The sequence below is a fragment of the Stegostoma tigrinum genome, chromosome 9 (genome assembly GCF_030684315.1).
Source record: "Stegostoma tigrinum isolate sSteTig4 chromosome 9, sSteTig4.hap1, whole genome shotgun sequence".
Lineage (NCBI taxonomy): Eukaryota > Metazoa > Chordata > Chondrichthyes > Orectolobiformes > Stegostomatidae > Stegostoma > Stegostoma tigrinum.
The window spans coordinates 18440452-18466310 of NC_081362.1; the positions used below are offsets into that span (position 1 = coordinate 18440452).

General features: G+C 42.3%; 1 protein-coding gene across 6 annotated transcripts in view; it reads right to left on the bottom strand.

Moving 5' to 3' along the window:
- The window catches only part of LOC125455041 (metabotropic glutamate receptor 1-like), a 248161-nt gene that overhangs the window by 58516 nt on the left and 163786 nt on the right, over window positions 1-25859 (bottom strand). The window lies entirely within an intron of this gene.

A 25859-nucleotide genomic window follows, 5' to 3' on the forward strand; every position in this document is an offset into this window, starting at 1 on the left:
TTGTCAGTCTAGCATTAGGATCTTTATAAGACAATCACTAATAAATCCTATGAAGAATTCAAAAGGTTTATCTTTACACATTGAATGAAATCTATCATTTGGAGTACGTGAAGCATATAGCAGAGATACCTCTACGGAGAAGCTAGGTAAGTCTATGAATGAGAAAGAAACAGAAAGAGAAAATGATAGGATTAGATGAAGAAGGGAGTGAGGATCAGGTGGAACATAAAGACTAAAGAGGTCAAATGTCTTGTTTCTATGCTGTAAATTTGATGTGATTCTCTGTAATTCACTCAGGCTTTTTCAGGGTATAAAAATCTTAAACTGACTCATAAATGTCATGTAGTTTGACAGTTTGGAGGCTGAAAGCAAGATAAAAAAGAAGGTAGACAGAGAGTTGGAGACAGTAACAATAGAAGGTAAATTACTTGCACAGCTGTTCCAGTTGCTGGCTTTGCGATTAATTATGTTGTATGTTCTGACTGACTGCAATGCCCCTGTCCTTTGTAGCTTCTGAATGTCTGCACAGAAATGTTAGCATTACTGTATTTCCTTTCATTTGAAATTCACTCTGGTCAATTTTAAAGAAGGAGGAGTTGTGGGGGTGACTGTCAGCGTCGGCTGTGTAGGACTACACATTGAGAAACTATAGTGTGCTTCCAGATTTCAGGTTCAGGCTCATATTTCTGCTGTTAACCCAATTTCATAGCAAAACATCAAAGAATACATTTTACATTTTGGTAAGAACAGGAGATAATTATTCTTCCCCTTACCTATTCTGCCAATTCAATTAAATCATGACTCATCTGCATTTTAATGCCATTCTATAAACTTGATGCCATCACTTTTATGTACCGTCACCCAACCAAAACTTACTGATCTCGATCTCAAAGCATTTTAATTGAGACCCCCAACATCCACAGCCTTCTGAGGGAGAGAATTTGAGGTTTTCACTCAGTGTGTACAAAGCAATGCTTCTTGATTCTCCTGAACAGTCTGTCCTCAGTTTAAGAATCCCCCCTTCTGCTCTGTACTCTCCCACCGGAAGAAATAATTTCTCTGTGTCTATTCCCTTGAATTCATTTAACTTTTTAAAGATGGCAATTAAGTCACCACGCAACGTCTGAGCTAAAGAGAATTAAAAACCAGATCAATGCAGCATGTCCTTTATTCAATCCTTTAAGCACCCCTCCATACCAGGAGTGCACTACAGGACATTGTATCCATGCAGGGGACAGAATATCATATGATGTTCTGCCTGCAAAATTTATCTTTGCAGTTTTGGCACTGCTGGCCCCATGTTGGCTCTAAACTGAATGCCACATTGTGCTCATGTGCACTTGCAGCATGGTGATGCTGAAAATTACCTCAACTGAGATGTTGCCCTGGACATTGGGAGCACACACCAGAAGAAAGCAGAGTTGACATTGTGAATGCTAGACCATAAGACATAGGTGTGGAAGTAAGGCCATTCAGCCATTGAGTCCACTCGGCCATTTAAATCGTGGCTGATGGGCATTTCAACTCCACTTCCCTGCACTCTCCCCATAGCCCTTGATTTCTTGTGGATCAAGAATATATAGATCTCTGCCTTGAAGGCATCTGACGTTCCGGCCTCCATTGCACTCCGTGGCAATGAATTCCACAAGCCCACCACTCTCTGACTGAAGAAATGTCTCCTCATTTCCATTTTAAACTTAACCCCTCTAATTTTAAGGCTGTGCCCACGGGTCCTAGTCTCCCTGCCTAACGGAAACAATTTCCCAGCGTCCACCCTTTCTAAGCCATACGTTATCTTGTAAGTTTCTATTAGATCTCCTCTCAACCTTCTAAACTCTAATGAATGCAATTCCAGGATAAATCTACCATTCCAGGGATCATCTGTGTGAATCTCTGCTGGACACGCTCCAGGGCCACTATGTCCTTCCTGAGGTGTGGGGCCCAAAATTGGACACAGTATTCTAAATGGGGCCTAACTAGAGCTTTATAAAGTCTCAGAAGCACATCACTGCTTTTTCATTCCAACCCTCTTGAGATAAACGACAACATTATATTCGCTTTCTTAATCACGGACTCTACCTGCAAGTTAACCTTTAGAGAATCCTGGACCAACACTTCCAGATCCCTTTGTACTTCTGCTTTATGAATTTTCTCACAGTTTAGAAAACAGTCCATGCCTGTATTCCTTTTTCCAAAGTGCAAAACCTCACATTTGCTCACGTTGAATTTCATTAGCCATTTCCTGGACCACTCTCCTAAACTATATAAATCTTTCTGCAGCCTCCTCACCTCCTCAGTACTACCTGCCTGTCCACCTATCTTCGTATCATCGGCAAACTTCACCAGAATGCCCCCAGTCCCTTCATCCAGATCATTAATATATAAGGTGAACAGTTGTGGCCCCAACACTGAACCCTGCAGGACACCACTCGTCACTGGTTGCCATTCCGAAAAAGAGCCTTTTATCCCAACTCTCTGCCTTCTGTCAGAGAGCCAATCCTCAATCCAAGCCAGTAGCTCACCTCGAACACCATGGGCCCTCACCTTACTCAGCAGCCTCCCGTGAGGCACCTTATCAAAAGCCTTTTGGAAGTCTAGATAGATAACATCTACTGGGTTTCCCTGGTCTAATATACTTGTTACCTCATCAAAGAATTCTAACAGGTTTGTCAGGCAGGACCTCCCCTTACTAAACCCATGCTGACTTGTTCTAATCTGACCCTGCACTTCCAGGAATTTAGAAATCTCATCCTTAACAATGGATTCTAGAATTTTACCAACAACTGAGGTTAGGCTAATCAGCCTATAATTTTCCATCTTTTGCCTTGATCCTTCCTTAAAGAAGGGAGTTACAACAGCAGTTTTCCAATCATCTGGGACTTCCCCAGACTCCAGTGACTTTTGAAAGATCACCACCAAAGCCTCTGCTGGTCAGTATGTAACTCCATTGTGACACCACACTGATGTTGCTGCTCCAGATAATGTTTTCCTGTAAATATGTGTCAGCTGAATACCATTTTAATGGCCACCAGAGCTGTTTGAAGGGTCTATGCCCAACATGTCAGACTTCCTGCTCCTCTGATGCTGCTTGCCCTGCTGTGTTCATCCAGTTCTACACCTTGTTATCTCAAAACCTGCTCTTCACCCTCTTTCTACTGGTCAGGTATGCTTGTAGAAATGTTTGGTGGTTTTCAGAATTGGTCCCAGTTGGTGATGTTGACATGGAGTGGTACTGCAGGTGGGAAGTCAGGGATTGTGACTGCAAACACTCTGGTTGATTACCTGCTCCCAGCCCTGCATGCTTAGTCCTAATTTCCAGTTGGGCTATAGTATGAGAGGGAGATTGAACACAATCTGCACAGCAGAAGGTTAACTATTCTCAGAGGGATGAGGGAAACCTAATCCATCAATAGGAAGTCTTATCCACCCAGGTTTTTCTGGAATCTTCTTCAGGTCTCAATCTAAGCCAGGAGCTATCAATGTTTATAAAGGTAAACATTGTCCTGAAATCATTCGTTCTGGGCTCCTACCAGGCTGGACCATGGTTACATTCGTAACACCTCCCAGTTCATTGTCCACAGCAAGCCAGTCCTGCAATGGGAACAGATTATTTCATTTCCTCATTCTGAGCTTGCACTGTGTAACTTCAGCTTGTGCTGGAAAAGGAACTGAAATCTCAGCCATCAAGCAGAAGCTGAACAGTTTAATCCAAAGCTGCTTTCGCTTTGACATCTAAGCTGGAAAGAATAGGCATGGATTTCTGTACAAAAGCCCGTCTCAGGTTGGTGCTAAATTCCTTGATAGTGACAATGTGCTTCCTGGTAGGTCTACCATTAGACCAAGCATTGCAATATGCAACACCCACCAACCCAAAGTCTGAGCGACCACCTCATCAAAGCTTGCATCTCAACCTTTTGCAACAAGACTTGAGTGAAATTTTGACCACCAAGCACTTATATTATCCTTTTCCTGTTCCCTGGCTGCAGGCTACATAGAGATCCCATGTCTACACTAGAGTCATAGAGTCATACATCATGGAGACAGGCTCTTCAGCCCAACTTTTCTATGCCAACCAGGTTTCCTAAACTGAAATAGTCTCATTTGCCTGCATTTGGCCCATAACCCTCCAAACCATGTACCTGTCCAAATGTCTTTTAAATATTGTAACTGTACTAACCTCCACTTCTTCGTCTGGCAGATCATTCCATTTATACAGCACCCCCTGCATGAAAGTGTTGCCTCTCAGGTCCCCTCTAAATCTTTCCCCTCGAAATTTAATTTAATTGCCCTCTTAAATTTACACTGTGCCAGTTTCTGTGCTGTGGGCGGTGACTGTGTGAGTGAGTGATGATGTTTCAGTATCAGTGTCATATTTCTTTTGGATGCTGTGTTTCCGCATCCATACTTTTGCGATGCCATTTATCATGGCATCAGGAAGGATAAAGGTATAAGGGTAAAGTTGGTGGGAAAGGAGGAGGGAAAATGCAAGCTTAAACCATCAGTGTCTTTAAATCAGAAGAGATCGTATGATTAAGTAGAAGAGGGATATGAGAGGCTCGATTAGCCAGGAGCAAACAGGAGACTTCTATGATTTCAAACTTGCCACTGGCCACAAGTTGATTGTGTCTTTGCCAATGATGGGCAGCATCTCTGCGGGTTAAGGGCATCCAGACATGCCTGTCTCCTGCTGATTAAATATTGCTATTTGTGTATTTGGTGCCCCTTGGCTTGAGGGTGGTGTGTCATCTGGTGCTCACAGTGTGTTTGAATGATAGGCATGTCATATTTAAATATTCGGCAGTGTGTGCAGGCTGGGAGATGTGAACGTGAGATTGGCAGCAGTGGTAGGTGTGAGAGGGTGAGATGAGGCTATGAAGTTGCATGATGCTTGATATAGAATGATGGCAAATGAGTGAAGTGGGGAGAAGGGAACGGAGTGGCATTTGATATTAAACTGAACTGAAGCCATCAAACAGTTCTTATGCTGCAGTCACCTCAACGGTACCAGACTACTTAGGTAGTGATGGCTATCAATGGTCTCTGCCTACTTAATGTTTCTGGTTCCTTGTGATCAAAGAGCCCCTCTCCTATTCATATGCACCATTACATCCAGTGTTACACTAGAGAAACTTGGATTATGCTTTCTGTTCTGTTGCATTGTTCTCTCTGCTCTAAGATATTATGCATTGGACAATAAATGTTTCTGAGCAGAGGTCTGACTCCACACTAATGGTTAGAACTTTATTTCAGTTAACACACTCCATAAAACTCACACCCCACCGATTCCTTAGAACATAGAACATTACAGCACAGTACAGGCCCTTCGGCCCTCGATGTTGTGCTGACCTGTCATACCGATCTCAAACCCATCTAAACTACACTATTCCATGTACGTCCATATGCTTATCCAATGACGACTTAAATGTACATAAAGTTGGCGAATCTACTACCGTTGCAGGCAAAGCGCTCCATTCCCTTACTACTCTCTGAGTAAAGAAACTACCTCTGACATCTGTCCTATATCTTTCACCCCTCAATTTAAAGCTATGGCCCCTCGTGCTCGCCGTCACCATCCTAGGAAAAAGGCTCCCCCTATCCACTCTATCTAACCCTCTGATTATTTTATATATTTCAATTAAGTCACCTCTCAACCTTCTTCTCTCTAATGAAAACAGCCTCAAGTCCCTCAGCCTTTCCTCGTAAGACCTTCCCTCCATACCAGGCAACATCCTAGTAAATCTCCTCTGCACCCTTTCCAAAGCTTCCACATCCTTCTTATAATGCGGTGACCAGAACTGTACACAATACTCCAAGTGCGGCCGCACCAGAGTTTTGTACAGCTTCACCATAACCTCTTGGTTCCGGAACTCGATCTCTCTATTAATAAAAGCTAAAACACTGTATGCCTTCTTAACAGCCCTGTCAACCTGGGTGGCAACTTTCAAGGATCTGTGTACATGGACACTGAGATCTCTCTGCTCATCTACACTACTAAGAATCTTACCATTAGCCCTGTACTTTGCCTTCCGGTTACTCCTACCAAAGTGCATCACCTCACACTTGTCTGCATTAAACTCTATTTGACACCTCTCAGCCCAGCTCTGCAGCTTATCTATGTCTCTCTGCAACCTACAGCATCCTTCGTCACTATCCACAACTCCACCGACCTTAGTGTCGTCTGCAAATTTACTAACCCATCCTTCTACGCCCTCAACCAGGTCATTTATAAAAATGACAAACAGCAGTGGACCCAACACCGACCCTTGCAGTACACCACTAGTAACTGGTCTCCAGGATGAACATTTCCCATCAACTACCAGCCTCTGTCTTCTTTCAGCAAGCCAATTTCGATCCAAACTGCAATATCTCCCACAATCCCATTCCTCCGCATTTTGTACAAGAGCCTATTGTGGGGAACCTTATCGAACGCCTTGCTGAAATCCATTTCCACCACATCAACCGGTTTACTCTCATCTACCTGTTTGGTCACCTTCTCAAAGAACTCAGTAAGGTTTGTGAGGCACAGCCTTCCCTTCACAAAACCGTGCTGACTATCCCCAATCAATTTATTCTTTTCGAGATGATTATAAATCCTATCCCTTATAACCTTTTCCAACACTTTACCAACAACTGAGGTAAGGCTCACTGGTCTATAATTACCAGGGTTGTCTCCACTCCCCTTCTTGAACAGGGGAACCACATTTGCTGTCCTCCAGTCATCTGGCTCCCTATATTCACACCGAACTAAGACAAGGTAGTTAAGAAGCCATTCAGCACACTTGCCTTCATTGCTCAGACCACTCAGTGTAGGAGTTGAGATGTCATGTTGAAGTTGTACAGGATATTAGTGAGATAGGTAGTAGGAACTACAGATGCTGGAGAATCTGATATAACAAGGTGTAGAATTGGATGAACACGGTAGGCCAATCAGTATCAGAGGAGTACGAAAGCTAACGTTTCAGGCCAAATGGTTTCTGAAGAAGGGTCTAGGCCCGAAATGTCAGCTTTCCTGCTCCTCTGATGCTGTGTGGCCTGCTGTGTTCATCCAGCTCCATGCCTCGTTATATCAGGATATTAGTGAAGCCACTTTTGGAGTGCTGTGTACGGTTCTGGTTGCCCAGCTATAGGAAGGATATTATTTAATTGGTGAGTGTTCAGAGAGGTTTACAAGGATGTTGCCGGGTCTAGACGATTTAAGTTATAACGAGAGACTGGATAGGCTGGGATTTTTTTCACTGGAGCCTAGGAGGTTGAAGTGTGACTTTGTAGAGGCTTATAAATTCATGAGGGGCATAGATAAGGTGAATAGCAAAGGTCTTTCCCTAGTGTAGGGGAGTTCAAAACTAGAGGGCATACCAGGTACAGTGACATTTAAAAAATATTGAGACAGGTACATTAATAGGAAATGTGTAGAGAGATATGGACGAAATGAAGGCAAGAGGAACTAATTTAGTTTGGGAAACTTAATGGCATGGATGAATTAGACTGAAGGGTTTGTTTCCATGCTGTGTGACTCTATGTCTCCATAACTCTATCATGTCCAACATTTGCTCTCCCATTCTACTCGTCTCAGATATTCCGTCGCACCACATCAGATGATAACAGATTCTCTTTTCTCTTTTTAAACAAGTCAAATAAACAAAACTATAAAATGTGATATTCCTTCTCTTACTTGTTAAAGTTCCAAGTGTCTTTTTCCACCATGTCTAAGGGTTTCTTTGAGTGTGATCCTTTTTATTAAGACAATCAGCTAGCCAACTGTTGCCATCCATCTATTTTAATTTGGAGATTTCTTCGATCTCTGGTAGGTTTTAGAACTGCAATATGGACGTGTTTTGTTGAGTGTATTTTATTCCATAGTGGTCTTATTATTGATATAGTACCTGACGGGTATTGGAGCAGAGATGGAGAAAGTGTGAGTTAGCAGAGAGAAGATGATGGCACTTACCCTGACAGAGCAGAGGTCACTGACCTTTCACCTTCAGTCCTGGATATCCCTCTAAAGACCACAATGACTGAGTGGCAGTCTTAGACTGGCAGGAGCTATAGTGTCTTCTGTCAGCCCTGGAGGAAAAGGATGTTCTTGCTGTGCACTGTCCAGTTCACCAGGACCCACAGGTACCTGTCTGCAAACTGGGGTATCATCTTCCCCTTTTCTGATATATCCAGAGTGAGGTCACAAGCCATGAAGGGAAAGTCCAGACTATGCAAAAGGCTGTTAAAGATGATGTAGTTGCCAGGGATATCCTGGCAATGGTGAGTTCCTCTGGTAATGGTGAGTTCTGAAACTTAGGTAACATCAGATGAGAGGGGTGCCTGGTAGGTAGTTAATGATGTGAGTTTGGGAGAACAGCTGAAGAAAACTCAGTGGCCTTACTCAAGTAAACTCTTCAAGAAACTTTGCAAAATATTTACTTATTCAAAAAGACAGAAGATTTCACCCTAAGACTTGAGCACCTTGTCCAGGCCCACACATCAAGACCAGTACCATTGGAGCTCCTATCCTTCGGATGAAATATTAAATCAAGATCTTAAGTAGAAATTAAAGATCCATCGCGTTATAGCTAAAGGAAAGTAGGAGAGTTCTTCCGGCGACTTCTCCACCTTTCACCCCTCAACTACATCACAAAATTATCAGTTGAATTCTTCATTTGCTGTCTACAAGACTGCCACCTCTTTCAGGGAGCTTTCAATATTTAATCCTCCACCTCTAACCGTATTGCTCATGAGCTGCTGCTGTTGGTTGATCAACATGTCAATGCTTGCAACAAACAGCCAATAATGGCAATTTGTATGCCCACAATCCTGAGCATGCCAGAAATTGATCTATTCTTTGTAATGCCTTTACGTAGTGGAGTACCCAATATCAGGGCCCCAACCATTATTGTTAATTAAGACAGAGTGATAAAAGTGAACTGAATGCCATTTATACCTTCTTTCCTCGGTTGCTTGGAAGAGCAATTCATATTTCAATCTGGAGTATTCCAGAATAATGCAAGAGCTGTTCATTTTAGCCTGTTGGGTTTGTCTACACAGCTAAACTTCAAGCAAACCACCTTGTATTCACATTGCATCTCCAACAGGGAAAGCAACCTACGGGCACTTCATAGATGTGAGAAGAAAATTATCCTGTTATGAAACACTTTGGGACAGTGCAAACAGAATAAGTACAGGCTCATTCATTATGTGTCAACATGTAAAATATTAATTCCATCCAACACTTCTTTTGATTTACTTTTCTCTCAGTGATTTATGTGAACCAGTATTCACAAGTTACAACCTTACATCTTTGTCATTTTCCTCGGTGTTCCTCATCCATTAATATACTTTTGAAGTCAGCATACTTAAAATCATTTTGAATGCTCCAAATACATCAGTGCCAGTGGCCTCCTCAGAACTACATTGACATTTTTCGAAACAGCCTCTTCAGAGATATTATTACACTCAGCAGAATGGAACTTGAAGCAAGGCCTCCCAGCTCAGTGGTACGGACATTACCGCAAGAGCTCTTACCCTTCGCTTCTATTGATATTTTCTGACCAACTTGATTATAAATGTCATGACACACTGCTGGAAGGTGAAACTTGAACCCAGGCCTCCTGGATCAGTGGCAGGAACACTACCACTAAATCATGAGAGATTTCTGGGTTTGACTTCTACTTTCCTTTCATTTTTACCCAGAAATGCTATCACACATAGCTAAGTGACTTTCTCACCACCAAAAACACCGTGACCTTTTTCTTTTTTAAACTGCTAACCACCACCAGTAATCACTCATTAGCCAATTAGAATACTTACAAGCAAAACCCATAATAGGCAAAGCAAACCCTTAAAAGTGAGGAATAGATAAAGAAAGAGAGAAGAGGTGGTTGATTTATATTAGATAATTGGGTTGATTGTTGAAAGCTGTAATGTTGATGATCCAATTTTTGGTAAATGATTGCTACTCATTCGTTAGCACCTTTTGCTTTCTAGCCCATTGTAAGTGGAGTTACTGTTTCGATTTTGTTTCATTTCTAATTTACTTTTATGAAGTCAGTTAGAGTGGACAAAGCTCTGCTGAACTATTGGAGAATCTTCAGCCACTTTTAGTTGGGCCTGTCTCCGTGGGAACCAGCCACAAACACAAGATATCAGCTGATGTGATTTTCTTCCCTAAATACGTCAGGGAGGGCTGAACTCCTCAGGATGGATAGTATCATCAACAATAACAGCTCACATTTATATCAGTGATAATGGGAACTGCAGATGCTGGAGAATCCAAGATAACAAAGTGTGAAGCTGGATGAACACAGCAGGCCAAGCAGCATCTCAGGAGCACAAAAGCTGACCTTTCGGGCCTGGACCCTTCATCAGAGAGGTGATGAAGGGTCTCTGATGAAGGGTCTAGGCCCGAAGCATCAGCTTTTGTGCTCCTGAGATGCTGCTTGGCCTGCTGTGTTCAGCCAGCTTCACACTTTGTTATCTCGCATTTATATCATATCTTTAATAATGTATAACATATCATAGATCATACCATAGAATCCCTACAGTGTGGAAACAGGCCCTTTGGCCCAACAAGTCCTCACCAAGAGCATCCCATCCAGAATTATCCCCCTAATCTACACATCCCTGAACAATACGGGCAGTTTAGCATGGCCAATCCACCTAGCCTACTCATCTTTGGATTGTGGGAGGAAACCATGTCTGCATGGGTTTCCTCCGGGTGCTCCGGTGCCTAAAGGCAATTCACAGGATCGACAACAAAATGCCCATGGAGGCACCACAATGCATCCAATCATATTATAATGACCACAGCTTTTTAAAATTTCCTTTAGTTTTGGTTTCTGTACGTAAAACGGAAGATACTGCTTTAAACCAAGGAGGCTGTGCAAAGTGACGGCCACGGTTTTGAAAAAGTCATATTTACTGGATCATATTGTATGTTGTATAAAATGTTATGTTTTCTTAGATCAGTGAGAGTAGAAGCAGATGGGTTCTTAAACAAAGGAATACTGCTTGATAACAACATGCTGATTGACTCCTAAGCAAGTGGTCATAACTTGTGTGGGACTGTTGCTGCAGATAACCACCAGCCTGCAAAAGAAAATGCATCAAAACGTCTCTCTTTGTGTTTGTCCTTCCCACATGATGGGTATTACAAAGTCAATGAAAGCAGCTGGCTATTTTCCACTTACTTTTCTTTGTAACCCCACCCCCCTTGTAAATGCCTTTAAAGATAATGAAAGGATGAATCCTCAAAACCTAAATGAAAGAGAGCATTGGTGTATAAACAATTTTGTGTCAACAGCAAAGAACAAAAGAAATCGGAAGAAACTGAGAAGAAACAACTCATTGTAGTTTTGACTGCTGCCAACATTATATGATGGCCGTGCCCACCTGAACCATCCGGGATGCCTTAGGTCCATTTCCTACATCCAATTCCTCTTATTGGGTGTTATTTAAATTAGTGATACAGGGAATCCACACAAATTTTCTAGCAGAAGATATTTGTTGTCTTGATAAACAATAAAGGCGTATTACACGTTAACTTTTCGGATTCGGTGACCCTCCCTCAGAACCATTCTGGGGAAGGGTCACTGGACCTGAAGTGTAACTCTGATTTCTCTCCACAGCTGCTGCCAGACCTGCTGAGCTTTCTAGCAATTTCTGTTTTTGTTTCTGATTTCCAGGATCCTCAGTTCTCTCAGTTTTTTTTATTAAGGTACATTACATATTAGTTAATGACAAATTTCACTATGTCAGCATTACATGGGTGGACATGGTAAGACATCAGGCTATACTTAATAGTGAATGTGCATTACTGTTAGCTAGATTGAGTTTAGCACTAGCAACAGGCATTGCAACACTACTTAGAGACTGGAACTAAAGACTGATTGGCTTATCCCAGGAACACTCCTTTGTATCCTGATTGGTGGAGCAGTTTCGGGCAGGTTTGGCTGCAAGGTGGTGAACACAAAATATAGTCACAGAGAACTGATTTTCAATTGTGTTTCTGCCACTTTAGAGATGGGTATCAAGAGAAGGAATGAAAGCATATTCCTACAAGGATCAGGAAGCCCTCAATGAAAATAGAATGGAATCTGGGCTCAAGGACTTGGCGGCATCCCTGGAAAAATGTACAATGACTTTCATGGGTGGTCAAGGTCAGTGAACGCATCCTGAAAGGACAGCTCCTTTGCAATATGCTGCTAACCACTCACACTGCTTCATGCACCACAGTCCCACCATTTCTTCTCAGATAGCAGTATTCCTATACCCACCATTACCAGTCTGCTAGTCCTTTTCTATTATAGTCAGCCCAAACTGCCAGCTCCAATGTTGTACTGGAATAGTCAAAGGCTGGGTTCACAAAACCCAGAGCTGCTTGAGATCATTTTGCACAGTCATCTGCATTTTCCCCTGAGGGTAAGTCAGCACCCTTCCACCAATCATGCTGTAGCCTCTTGGTGGCACAACGTAGGTTCACTGGGACAGAGAAAGGTACCTGTAAGGTAGACACCAAGGGAATGCAGTCGAGTACATTTCTTGGGTTTGCATGTATGATTGGAAGCACTGTTGTCTAAAGCTCTTATGGAATACATTTTATATTTGGGACTTTTGTCTAAAAATTAGAACCAGACTTTTCAGGAATGAAATTAGGAAACACTTGCTCAAACAAAAAATGATAAAAGTTCAGTGCTCTCTCCTACAAATGGCTATTGATAATAAATCTAGTGATAATGGGAACTGCAGATGCTGGAGAATCCAAGATAATAAAACGTAAGGCTGGATGAACACAGCAGGCCCAGCAGCATCTCAGGAGCACAAAAGCTGACGTTTCGGGCCTAGGCCCTTCATCAGAGAGGGGGATGGGGTGAGGGTTCTGGAATAAATAGGGAGCGAGGGGGAGGCGGACCGAAGATGGAGAGAAAAGAAGATAGGTGGAGAGGAGAGTATAGGTGGGGAGGTAGGGAGGGGATAGGTCAGTCCAGGGAAGACGGACAGGTCAAGGAGGTGGGATGAGGTTAGTAGGTAGGAGATGGAGGTGCGGCTTGGGGTGGGAGGAAGGGATGGGTGAGAGGAAGAACAGGTTAGGGAGGCAGAGACAGGCTGGGCTGGTTTTGGGATGCAGTGGTGGGAGGAGACGAGCTGGGCTGGTTTTGTGATGCAGTTGGGGGGAGGGGACGAGCTGGGCTGGTTTTGGGATGCAGTGGGGGAAGGGGAGATTTTGAAGCTTGTGAAGTCCACATTGATACCAATGGGATGCAGGGTTCCCAAGCGGAATATGAGTTGCTGTTCCTGCAACCTTCGGGTGGCATCATTGTGGCACTGCAGGAGGCCCATGATGGACATGTCATCTAAAGAATGGGATGGGGAGTGGAAATGGTTTGCGACTGGGAGGTGCAGTAGTTATAATAAATCTATTTTTGTTTTAAATCTGACATTTATTAACATTTATTAACTAAAGGTAATAAGGTATTCAGTCATGTACGTGGACACCCCAGTGTCTTTGGACTTCTGCTGTTTCTAGTTTTTCACCTTTTAGAAAGTATTCTGTTCTAACCCTTTAAGTAGCTTACCAGTTTGTCCTTTCATTTCATCTATCAATATTCCTCTGCATTTTCCTGCTTCTGTTTATAGTGCCTAAAATAATGCCTATTTCTGTGTCATTCGCAAATTTGGATATGTTGCTTTCTATCACATTGTCTAAATCATGAATTAAAATGGTGACTAGTTGAGACTTCAACACCAACCCTTGTGGGACACCATCAGCTATATCCTTCCAATTACATTACCTGCTCATTAGCCTGACTGTTCAGCCAATTTCCAACATCAAAACAATAATTTACATTCTATTCCACAGCCAGTCTGGTTTCAAGTAAGACTCTTGTGAGCATCTTTATCAAATTCCTTTGGCAAGTCCATATGAATGACACTCACAGACATTCTCTTGCCTTGGTCAATTATGCCCTGCACTTAAGAAATCCATGTTGACTTGATCTGATCAACTGAACAATGTTAAAGTGTAGTTGTATACTCCAGCAATTTTATGATAATAATTGGTAGGTGAAATGATCTGCAATTTTCACGTTCCCATTGCTCCTCTTTCTTAAATGGCAGAGTAACAGGCACATTCTTCCAATCTAAAATAATAATTTTGGAATAGAAAGAACTTTGGAAGATTACAATTAGGTTTTCTGCAATATTCTGACCTATTTCCTTGAGATCTCTGGAATGGAAACCATCTAGTCCTGGTCATTTCTTATTGCCATTTTTTTCATTACTCTTCTTTGCTTGTGTCATTACTGATGCATCCCAATACCCTGGGGTGTGTAGCATGCTAACCTCTACCCTTATTGACATACACACAAGGTACTTATTCAAGATAATAAAATATGAGGCTGGATAAACACAGCAGGCCAAGCAGCATCTCAGGAGCACAAAAGCTGACGTTTCGGGCCTAGACCCTTCATCAGAGAGGATATTCAACATGGCCACTTTCTCTTTGTCTTCACAGGAACATTTACATTATCAGTTTTTAAAGGGGCCACGTTATTGCTCCTGATCAATCTTTTTCTGACATTAGTATAAAGGCTTTTGTGTTGACGTTGCCATCCTTTGCAGGTTTATTTTCACTATCACTGTTTTTGTAGCTCTTAACCCTAAAAGGTATTTTGTTAATGATTGCTATTCCATGTGTCTTTCCCATTTGCCAGGATCTGTGACATTTCCAGAATTTTTGAATGCTTTTTCTTTCAATTTTATGTTGTTGTTTACTATTGTCGCTGTCATTTTTGGCAAGCACAGATCTTGTCCCAATGGGGTGTAACTTTTCTGTATTATATTACATTGTATTTCAACACCTCCCACCGATCTTCTGTTATTTCACTTATTGACAGAATTATCAGTGTTATTGTAGGCACTCTCATTCTATTGAAGTCATCCTCCGTTTAATCTAGAATCCTACTCACCGCTCTGCATCTCTTCTTTTCAAACATTGTGTTTATATTTATTTGTATTACCTCACCATATCATGAGTGTTATTAGATATTGGAATTTATATTAGATGTCAATGCAGTGTTGGACTGTTAATTAAAATTTGGCTCATTATTAATTTAGTATGTTTCCTTGTTGGTTTCAGGATACATTGCTGCAAAGAACAATTTCAGGAACATCACTGCACTTCCTGACAATTTGCTAGTCAGCTTAACAACATGGTCAAAATATGGAGGGCCAAACTGTACTAAATCACCCAGAGAAACCTACTCACAGGACAACCAAGCAGAGAGAAGTCTTCTTATAAATTGAATGGAAGGAGCTGGTGAGGTGTCGTGGCTTGAATCACAGACTGGTTCATTCTGTACTTGCTGCTGAAAGGCACATTCGTAAACTTATCAACAACAACCAAGCATTGGAGGACCTATGGGCACTTAGGGATGTCAGTGACATCAGTCATTGGGAGTCCCCATCAGCCCAGGCTGACTGAGACTGCAGCCTGTTACTGGTCCAGATCATGATTGCGGGTTGCTATTAGGCAAGGCCAGAATCAAGGCCTACTTTCAGCTGATATCAAAGTGTGGAGCTGGATGAACACAGCAGGCCAAGCAGCATCGCAGGAGCAGGAAAGCGAACGTTTCGGGCCGAGACCCTTCATCAGAGAGGGGGATGGGGAGAGGGTTCTGAAATAAATAGGGAGAGAGGGGGAGGCGGACCAAAAGATGGATAGAGGAGAAGATAGGTGGAGAGGAGTGTATCGGGGGAAGGTGGGGAGGGGATAGGTCAGCCTGGGGAGGACGGACAGATCAAGGAGGTGGGATGAGGTTAGTAGGTAGGAAATGGAGGTGCGGTTTGAGGTGGGTGGAGGGGATAGGTGAGAAGAAGAACAGGTTAGGGAGGCGGGGACGAGCTGGGCCCCAAGATGACTTTCCATATTAAGCAGACGTTCACCTGCTCATCGGCCAATGTAGTATACTGTATCCACTGTACCTGTGTGGCTTCCTCTACATTGGGGAAACCAAGCGGAGGCTTGGGGAACACTTTGCAGAACACCTCCGCTCGGTTCGCAATAAACAACTGCACCTCCCACTCGCGACCCATTTTAACTCCCCCTCCCATTCCTCAGATGACATGTCCATCATGGGCCTCCTGCAGTGCCACAATAATACCACCCGAAGGTTACAGGAACAGCAACTCATATTCCGCTTGGGAACCCTGCAGCCCAATGGTATCAATGTGGACTTCACAAGTTTCAAAATCTCCCCTCCCCCCACTGCATCCCAAAACCAGCCCAGCTCGTCCCCGCCTCCCTAACCTGTTCTTCCTCTCACCTATCCCCTCCTCCCACCTCAAGCCGCACCTCCATTTCCTACCTACGAACCTCATCCCGCCTCCTTGACCTGTCCGTCCTCGCCGGACTGACCTATCCCCTCCCTACCTCCCCACCTATACTCTCCTCTCCACCTATCTTCTTTACTCTCCATCTTCGGTCTGCCTCCCCCTCTCTCCCTATTTATTCCAGAACCCTCACCCCATCCCCCTCTCTGATGAAGGGCCTAGGCCCGAAACGTCAGCTTTTGTGCTCCTGAGATTGTTACCCCTGTCGGGTTGTGGGTGAGGTTGTTGACTTGCTCACCGACTTATAGTTCAAATGTTTTGTCCCCATGCTAGGTAACATCATCAGTGCAGCCTCTGATGAAGCGATGTTTGTGGCCATTGGGTGATTGCTGTGGAAATGGAGGATTGGTCAGTTCAGTGTGGGTTACCTCCCCAGATACTGGGTTTTCCACAGCAATCACTCCAATGCCTACAAATGAAGCTGTGTTAGGACACTATTCAAATAGACCACAACCCATTGCAACACACCTGAACTTTGCAAGAAGGAGGAAGAGTACCTATACAAGGTTTTCGCTATCAATGCATACCCCATGAGCTTCATCTGCTGATGCCTACTAGATAGAAAACACCAAGAGGACACAATACAGCCTAATACACTGGCCACAGTACTGTATGTCAAGAACAAATCAGAACTAACAACGAGACTCCTATGACCACAAGGAATCAGGATAGTACATAAAACCACAGCCACACTATGACAAACACTCACAAGGACCAAAAACCCATGACATGCAGGACCAACGTAATGTGCGAAAGACCATGCAAGGACTGCCAAAAACATTACATCAGCCAGACAGGAAGGAAACTAGCTATCAGGATACGCGAACACCAACTAACAGCAAAATGACACAACAAAGTTTCCATCATCTCAGTGCACTCGGACAGTGAAGGCGATCCATTTAACTGGGACAGTGTGACTATCCTAGTTCAGACCAACCACAGGCACACGGGAATTCCTAGAGGCCTGGTTCTCCACCCATAATGCAATCAATAAACTTGTGGAATTAAACCCCATATATGAACCCTTGCAAACAAGAACCAGAAATGACGCAAAACATCTCAACAGACTGGATCATATCCATACTGATGATGTTACCTAACCTAGTGACGAAATGTTGGAACTATAACCAGCCAGCTTGATGAGCAAGTCAACAAACTCAACTCAACTACATCCAAAATGCTAATTTGCTGGCAAAAATACATCAAATATATTAGTTTGACTCTGACGTTGACCAGAAGCTTACACCCATCATTTTTAATTCGAAATCATTATTGCTGCCTTTTCTGAAAAGGTTTTAAGAAGCCCAGTGGTCTCTTGAAACATTTTGCAATCTTACAACATTTGGACCAACAGATGGACTTCTTTCTTGTCCTCTCATATTATTGAAAGGAGTGCAATTCTGTGATGTACAATTTTATTGTGTTAGAAAGGAGTATGCAGTACATGTTTGCTTCATGCTAGACACAGTGTCACCCTTACTTAGTATAAAGTGTGAGTATTAACCCTTCATGATCTGCTTGGACCAGTAAAGACTCAGATTTCTTTATATAAATGTTAATGTATACATACATAGGTATCGTACACATCAAGAAAATGGTGCACGACTCAAATTTTAATATGAAAACAAAGCTTTCATACTACTTTTATAAATAACAAGCTTCCAAACTACTGTGATTACGGATAGTACTTTCCAATCAGAGTCACACACTTCTCACTTCTATCTCTATCCAGTGCATATGGATAACCTTAACTATTTAATAATTTAAGCCTGTGTCTGTGCAGGTTTCATGGGGTGCTGTGGTTTCCTCCCGCAGTCCAAAGATATACAGGTTAGGGTAGATTGGCCATGCTTAACTGCCCACAGTGTCCAGGGATGTGCAGGCTAGGTGGATTAGCCATGGGAAATGCAGGTTTACAGGGTACAGGAGTGAGTTTTGGTGGGATGCTCTTCAGATGATTGCTGTAGACTCAATGGCCTGAATGGCCTACTTCCAGACTGTAGGGATTCCCGTCAGTGCCTCCTATTGCCTATATGTCTATTTGCACTTTCATTTAAAGACATATGAGACTCAAAATGTTAACTCTGTTTTTCTCTCTATAGATGCTGTAAGACCTGCTGAGTTACACCAGCATTCTTGGCCTTTGTATCACTCTTACTTAATTTGTTTGCTAAATTAAATGCAATTACAATTAGATGCTTTCTTTTTGGACAGGCTTCTGGTGAATTCTGAACTGTAGGAACAACAGTAAAGCCACTAACACTGTAAGTTTGCATTGAACTTAGTTATTCTTGGTGTAGGGTCAGATAACATGTCTGTCTGGATTCAAGAGTATTGAAGAAATACTTCAAATCAATGAAGAACATTTCCAAGTAAATTGTCAAAAGACTTCATTGGGAGGAATGGCCCATAAGTAATGAGCTACATGCCTTCTGAAAAAAAACTCAAAGCATACCCTTACTTTCCAAGATGAAAAACATGTTTGCCTTTCCAATGAATTCAAAGCAGAAATGATGTTGTTTCTAGATGTGGTATTAGCAAGTAGATTCAGGAAGGATCAGATTGAGTCAATAAACTTGGAATTTAGATTTTGTATTGAACTTTTAGGAATATTCACACTAAAGCTTTTATTTACTACTGTGGGTTGTCAACCTAGGATGCTGAATGGTTCACTTATTCTATTCGCATGAGTGCTGAATAGACAGGCCAGTTCATTATGCTATATGACCTATTGCTATCAATATCTTTTAATAGGTATACAGAACTAAAGAGACTGCTTAATATAAGTTTTAGAGGAATCCCTTCCCAGTCCAACTAGAAGAGTGTCTTGTACAATGGCATCTCAGCCCAGATAGATATTGGAGGACAGACTATACTTTGAGGCCAAGAGGAATACCATGTACAAAAGATTGGGTGGGAATTGCCCGGGAAATTGAAGATTCTGACAATTTTGTGAAAGGGTAAACATTAGCTTGGACAAATGTGGGGTCGTTACAGATGGAGACAGAACAATTAATAGCAGAGAAGTAGCGAAGAAAATAAGTGGTTACTTTGCGTCTGTTTTCACGGAAGAAGATAATGACTATTTACTTGAGATACGAGGCTACCAAGGGAGTAAACTCAAATTTTCAGGTATTTAAAGCACAAGTCAAGAAATCATTACCTCTGGATAATGACAAATAGTTAAATACAAAATTGGCTTCACAGTAGGAGACAGTGGGTAGTGGTGGAGGGTTGTTTTTTGAACTGGAGGCCTGTGACCAGTGGTGTTCCACAGGGATTGACACTGGGTCCACTTTTGTTTGTCATTTATATAAATGATTTAGATGAGATTCCAGGAGACATGGTTAGTAAGTTGGTGGATGACACCAAACCTAATGGACTGTGAAGAAGGTTATCTAAGATTACAAAGTGATCAATTGGGTCAATGGGCTGAGGAATGGCAGATGGAATTTAATTTGGATAAATGTAAGGTATTGCATTTTGGTAAAACAAAGAAAGGCAGAACTTACGCAAGTAATGATGGTGCCCTGGGTAGTGTTGTAGAACAGAGAGAGACGTAAAGGCTCAGTTACATAATTCTTTGAAGTTTGCATCACTGATAGAGCAGGTTAAGAAGGGCTTCATTGCTCAGACCTTTGAGTATAGGAGTTGGGATGTCATGTTGAGATTGTACGGGATATTGTTGAGATTTCTTTTGGAGGACTGTGTCCAGTTCTGGTCGCTCTGTTATGGGAAAGATGTTATTAAACTGGAGAGGGCTCTGGAAAGATTTATCAGGATGTTGCCAGGAATGGAGGGTTTGAGTTATAAAAATAGGGTGGCTAAGCTAGGAATTTTTCCACTGGAACATAGAGGTTGAGGGGTGACTTTACAGAGATTTATAAATCATGAGTGGCTTGGCTAAGGGGAATAGTAAAGGTCTTTCCCCTAAGGTGAGGGAGTTCAAACTAAAGGATGGGGGGCATATTTTATGGTGAGAGAAGAAAGATTTGGAAAGGACGTGAGGGGCAATTTTATTAGTGGGTGGAATGAACTGCCAAAAGGAGTAGTGGATGCAGGGACAGTTACAATGTTTAAAAGACATTAGGATAAGTACATGGACAGGAAGGATTTCAAGGGATATGGGTCAAATGCAGTCAAGTGGGACTAGTTTAGTTTGGGAACATGCTCGGCGTGGACTAGTTGGATTGAAGGGTTTGTTTTCATGCTGTATGCCTGTATGAGTCTATGACCTTCCTGAGTAGCACCTCATCAAAGTCTTTCTGGAAAACCAAATGGCTCTCCTTTGTCTAACATGCTTGTTACCTCCTCAAAGAAGTGAACAGATTTCTCTTGATGACCTTTTGTTGATGAAGCCATGCTGACTCACACACTTCACCATGCACTTCTAAGTACTCTGCAATCTCATCCTTAATAATGGATTCTAAAATCTTACCAATGGCTGAGATCAGGCTAACCTTTCTTCTGCCTCCCTCCCTTTTTAAACCGGGATGTTACATTAACCATTTTCCAATTGTCTGGGCCTCTCTCTAATTCCAGTGACTCTTGAAAGATCACCACCAATGCCTTTACAATCTCCTCAGCTATCTGGCATGATTTAATCACTTTCAGACCTTTCAGTTTCCCCAGAACTTTCTCCTTGGCGATGCCAATCACACTCACTTCTGCTCTCTAACTCTATTGGAGTTCTGGTACGCTGCTGGTATCTTCCACTCTGAAAACTGATGCAAGTTATCTATTCAGTTCCTTCGCCATTTCTTTGTTCCCCATTACTACTTCTCTGGCATCAATTTCCAGTGGTCCAATGTCCACTGATGTCCCTCTTTTACATTTTGAATATCTAAAATAAACTCTTGCAATCTTCTTTTGTTTTCCAACTAGCTGACTCTCATATTTCATCTTCTCCACTCCTTATTGCTTTTGTAGTTGTCTTCTGCTGGTTTTTAAAAACTTCCCAATCCTCTGGCTTCCCTTTTCACTTTTTCATCACTTTGTATGCTATTTCTTTTGCTTTTATGCTGTCCCTGACCTGCCTTGTCAGCTATAGTTTATCATGTGAGGCTGGATGAACACAGCAGGCCAAGCAGCATCTCAGGAGCACAAAAGCTGTCGTTTCGGGCCTAGACCCTTCATCAGAGAGGGGGATGGGGTGAGGGTTCTGGAATAAATAGGGAGAGAGGGGGAGGCGGACCGAAGATGGAGAGAAAAGAAGACAGGTGGAGAGAGTATAGGTGGGGAGGTAGGGAGGGGATAGGTCAGTCCAGGAAAGACGGACAGGTCAAGGACGTGGGATGAGGTTAGTAGGTGGATGGGGGTGCGGCTTGGGGTGGGAGGAAGGGATGGGTGAGAGGAAGAACAGGTTAGGGAGGCAGAGACAGGTTGGACTGGTTTTGGGATGCAGTGGGTGGAGGGGAAGAGCTGGGCTGGTTGTGTGGTGCAGTGGGCGGAGGGGACGAACTGGGCTGGTTTAGGGATGCAGTTGGGGAAGGGGAGATTTTGAAACTGCTGAAGTCCACATTGATACCATTAGGCTGCAGGGTTCCCAGGCGGAATATGAGTTGCTGTTCCTGCAACCTTCAGGTGGCATCATTGTGGCACTGCAGGAGGCCCATGATGGACATGTCATCTAGAGAATGGGAGGGGGAGTGGAAATGGTTTGCGACTGGGAGATGCAGTTGTTTGTTGCGAACTGAGCGGAGGTGTTCTGCAAAGCGGTCTCCAAGCCTCCTCTTGGTTTCCCCAATGTAGAGGAAGCCACACCGGGTACAGTGGATGCAGTATACCACATTGGCAGATGTGCAGGTGAACCTCTGCTTAATGTGGAATGTCATCTTGGGGCCTGGGATAGCGGTGAGGGAGGAGGTGTGGGGGCAAGTGTAGCATTTCCTGCAGTTGCAGGGGAAGGTGCCGGGTGTGGTGGGGTTAGAGGGCAGTGTGGAGCGAACAAGGGAGTTGCCTTCCGGAGAGACCACTCTCTCCGTGACTCCCTTGTTCATCAAACACAGTGGAGATGTTCTGGAGGTTAAATAAATGTGCATATGACCTAAATGATGCATCCTGATTTTAGTACTTCTCAGCAAAGTCCATCCTATTAAAATTAGGATGTCTCCATTTAAAAGCACCATGAGGGGAATCTTTCAGGCATAATGATGATATATTTAGTTGGTTTGTTTTGAATGGTGACTGTCGGGCATTTGAAAACCTTGTCATAAATAGGCTCAAAGCAGAATTCATAATTGGAAATCAGGCTTCAGAGTTTTTAAAATAACAGAATTGAGTATTAGGCAGACTAAGCTGGGAATAGTTTAAAGCCCTATCCACAGCCCTAGTTATGTGATTCTCCAGGACTCTGGTTCCAGCATGATTCAGGTGAAACTTATTCCATTGGAACAGTACTGGTGCTAATGCCCCATGAAAGTGAATCAGTTTCTTCCACACCATACTAGAAGTTAGTGAAACAACAGTCTACTCTAGAGAATCTTAATAGGATCCTGAAAAATCTTACCAGATCTTCACGCAAGGAAAACACTACCACCAAGGAAGAAGTCGGCTATTTGAGAGGTTTAATTGGGCAATTAAATTGGTTAGGCATAAAAATTGCACCAGATGCATACCATGTATTAGATTTAAACATAACGTTGAAATTTGCTACTATTGACGTGCCGTAGACAATTAAGATTTTGAAGAAATTAAATTCAGAATAGTCTATACTTTTATTTTCAGCCCTGGGTGACCGAGAATGAATGAAATTAGTCATTTTCAGTGATACCGCACATGCTAATCTCCAGGGTGGATTTTTCAAATACAGCAGGATTCATTATATTCATTGTATACTCATTATATTGGTGGGAAGAAATGACAAATGTTGTCCATTAGTTCAGGAACTGAAATTAAAAAAAAGGTGTTAAAAGCACCTTAGCTGATAGATGAGCTGGTGGACGTGACATATTTGGTTATGTATTTATATTGTACTTTAAAGGAAGTCCTATATTGGTCCATGTGGGAAAAATGTGCCGATATAGATTACCACTGCACTATTACCCAAGTCTACTTGACAGAGTGCTGTAGAAAAGATTGATTTCCTGTTTACAAAAGCAATCTGAGAAGGAAAGGAAATTACAAAACTAAAATAGGTTGACCGCAAGTAATCAAACCCAGGTATCTTTCTTGTGATCCACCCCAAACAGTTATTGCTAATGTTAAAGGTTGAATAAAGTTTATGGTGAAGTTTGAGTATCAGTCCATGTAACGTACCACTTCAAATGACATGCATGCCTGCTGATTCAGAACCCGTTGAAGCTAATGTTTTCAGTCAGAGAGTCATAGAAATCTACAGCATAGAGAAAGACCCTTTGGTCCATCGTGCCTGTGCCTGCTAGCTAACTATTTGAATCCTATTTTCCAGCACTTGGCCCATAACCTCCTATGCCTTGGCATCCCGTGTCAGGCAGGTGATTCAAAGAATGCAGATATATCCAGTGAAAAATGGCGTAAGTGATGGCTTAATTAGGGCACTCACTGATCTCTGTGATGCCTCCTTTCATCTTACGTTTCAACCTTTGTAACAGTGTTTTTTGATCTATCCAGATCAATCTGCAATGTTAATTTAACTTGACTGCCAGAGAGACTTCTACAACTCATATTGAAGTACCTTTCAATAAAAAGCAAGAGGTCTTTGATACATTTCCTATTTTTTACTTGAGCTCTTCCTCTTTTAACATTTTTTAAACATTCAAAATACAAATTGGCTTTCTGATGATTTTCTGATTAGAACACGAACATTTCAAAATTGCTCTGAAGGTATTGCATCTCTAAAAGAGTTAAAAGGCGTTAATCAAATTAAGAAAATCTTCTGAGCCTTGACTCCGTGTCTCTGAACACCCTTTCCCAAACGAAATATATTAGTCTAAATTTTGCAACTTCCAATAGAATTCGGCTCGAGAACAATGTTGTACCAAGTGCCTTCTAAGCAATCCATGCATAAGATGGCCCTTTAATTTATTGCTTGTGTGCAGCTACACAAATTTAAAGGGCTTTGCAACCCACGAGAAATGTTGCTCAAAAGCTTTCTCTAGGGAGAGCCTTACAGGTTCCCACTGGTCCTCAGTGTGAATAGGCATTTCCAACACCCCCTTTGGATTACTGTTATGATCTCAGCTGATGTTATTACTGGATAAGTCAGATCTCAAATCTTAACCTGCTTGATAGACCATATTTTATTGACTCTTGGATTTAATGAGTTGTGTCTGGCTGAAACATAAGTATGCAATACTGCAGATCTTACTCTAGGCGTAAAACAGAGATTTATCAACAAACGTAATGAAAATAAAATGAAATAACCCAAACTCAAAGATTTTAAACACACAGTAAAACTGCAATCCCATTAATCCCAAAATATTCATAGAATCATGGGTTTATACAGCTGTACAGCATGGCAGCAGGCCCTTCAGTCTGACTGGTCTGTGCCAACCACATATCCTATATTAATCTAGTCCCCATTTGCCAGCATTTGATCCATATCCCTCTAAGAAGACCATTAAGATACTGAAGAAATTAAATTCAGAATAGTCCGCTTTCAGATTTTCAGCCCTGGGTGACCGAGAATGAATGAAATTAGTCATTTTCAGTGATATCGGACATGCTAATCTCCAGGGTGGATTTTTCAAATACAGCAGGACTCATTATATTCATTATATACTCATTATATTGGTGGGAAGAAATGACAAATGTTGTCCATTAGCTCGGGAATTAAGTTTTAAAAAAATGTTCTTAAAAGCACCTTAGCTGGTAGATGTACTGGTAGACATCATGTACCCATCCAGGTGCTTCTTAAATGTTGTAATTGTAGCAGCCTTCACCACTTCTTGTGGCAGCTTATTCCATACATGCACCACCCGCTGCGTGGAAAAAGTTACCTCTTAGGTCCCTTTTAAATCTTTCCCGTCTCACCTTAAACCTATGCCCTCTAGTTTTGAACTCCCCTGCCCTGGGCAAAAAACCTTGACTATTTACCCTATCCATGCCCGTCAGGATTTTATAAACTTATATAAAAGTGACCCCTCAGCCTCCAATGCTCCAGGAAAATTAGCCTTTATAGATTGAAAGGAGGCGAAACAACTTTTGCATTGTACCCATTCAATGACATGCAATCACACCCAAAATATAAATCACTTGTAAATATTCACACTAGAGCCCTACAGTTAACACCTTGGTAGGTTTAAGTCGCTTATGACTTCAAATGTAAGATTGGAACTGCAGACAGCTTCTTCCTGGAGCTATCACAGCTCATCAATGTGCTTAGCTTTATGTAACCTCTTCTGGGTTTTATCCCTACACTTCTGGTTTGGGGCTAACACTAATCGTTCACTCTAAGGCAACCTGCTCACTACATATCCTTCCATTCTCATGGAACAATAGCTACCCTATTGCAAACATATTGCCCCACTCAATGTCGTAGCTGAAACTAAAAGCCTCTCTCT